The following is a 1,536-nucleotide window of genomic DNA, read 5'->3' on the forward strand; positions in this document are numbered from 1 at the left end:
CCAGTTTGAATTTATATTTGATATTTTCATTCCTCAGTTTATTTAAAGCTGCTCCATTCAGACGTGACTGCGAGTGTATGATTTGATATAATATGTTATTAAGTCTAGTTTCTTTCATGTCATCATGAGTAAGTGTTGTGTGCTGAGTGATATGTAGAAATTGAAGGTTGTCTTGTCTGGGGAAGCGCCTGTGTTGTGGTATCGTAACCTAGATATTGTTTATAAACTGTGAGTGTGAGGCAGAAATAAAGTGTTGATGATGTTCTCACACAGAAACAACCGTGATGACTGAATAACATCAAAACAACAACACAAATATCCATCAGTACTGTCTGTCTGTCTGTCTCTCTGTCTGTCTTTCTCCCTGACTCTATCTCTGTCATTCTTTCTGTGTGTGTTATAAGCAGCTCTGGGCTCCAGTCGAGCATGCCGCAGGTCAGTTGGGTCAAGGCTTAGACTCGTTCTGTCCATCACAGCACACAGCTAGAGTTAGTCGGGCAAAAAGACTTAATTCATGTCCTGTTGTTCATCTTTTGGCCATTTACACCTGACATCTACACACACACACACTTCAATCCCTTTTTGATGAAATGCTGTGTTTGATGTCTGTTTGCTGACATCTCAAGTTCAGCGTTTTTAAAGTTCTCCCTCTTTCTTTCTAGATATTCCAGTTAAGCTTATCCACAAACATAGTAAACCTCAGGAGGGTCTCTAATCCCAGTGTCTCTGCAAAACATTTCACCCCAAACTTCTGTTTCTTTTGTCATGTTAGATTTTCTATTTAACATTATTTTAATGTATCCGGGTGTTTCACCTTGAGAATAATAGCAATGACAAAACAAAAACTTGTTGTAATGTGTTTGTATTATGTGTACAAATTTGTAGTATCACAGCAAAAACAACTGCATTTTTTCCTAAGCTGGAAAAAGGCTTTATAATACATTTATTCATTTGGCAGACACTTTAGACGCTAATAATGTGATGCGTCATTAAATAATGTCATGTTATAATGTAAAAAAGGCAATAAATCAAGAGTTTCCTGAAATTTTATGGTTATCTTAAATGTTTTATTCAACAGACTTTTTTTGTCTTTTCGTGTTATTTAAGCTGCAAAGTATTAGATGCTAAATATGAATGAGTCTGAGGATCTGCCCGCACCCGTCCTCCGCTTCATTCCGACCTCGCGAGCGCACGGTATGAAACATGTACGTTAAGTGCTGCAAAACTTTCTTAATCAAACAAAGCTGCATTAAAAAGCGAGGGCTCGAGGCGGGACTTCTTTGAGAAATCTTAACTCTGGACGCCGTCCAAATTCCTCGGGCGCTCTTGCCAGTTCTGTAAGATCTCAGGAGAGTTTGAGGGGAAAAGAGCGCAGGAGTGGAAATGTGATTTTGAGACAGTAATGTATTCAAACTATATATATTACAGGCCTGGGTTGATGCAGGTGGCCGGTGTGGATCGCACGGGTCGTTGGTTTACGTGTGATGTGCAGCTGGAGGTGTTGGCAGAAGGCTGTCTTTTTGTCAGTGGTGTAGT

This window comes from Barbatula barbatula, assembly GCF_947034865.1.
Source record: "Barbatula barbatula genome assembly, chromosome: 25".
NCBI lineage: Eukaryota > Metazoa > Chordata > Actinopteri > Cypriniformes > Nemacheilidae > Barbatula > Barbatula barbatula.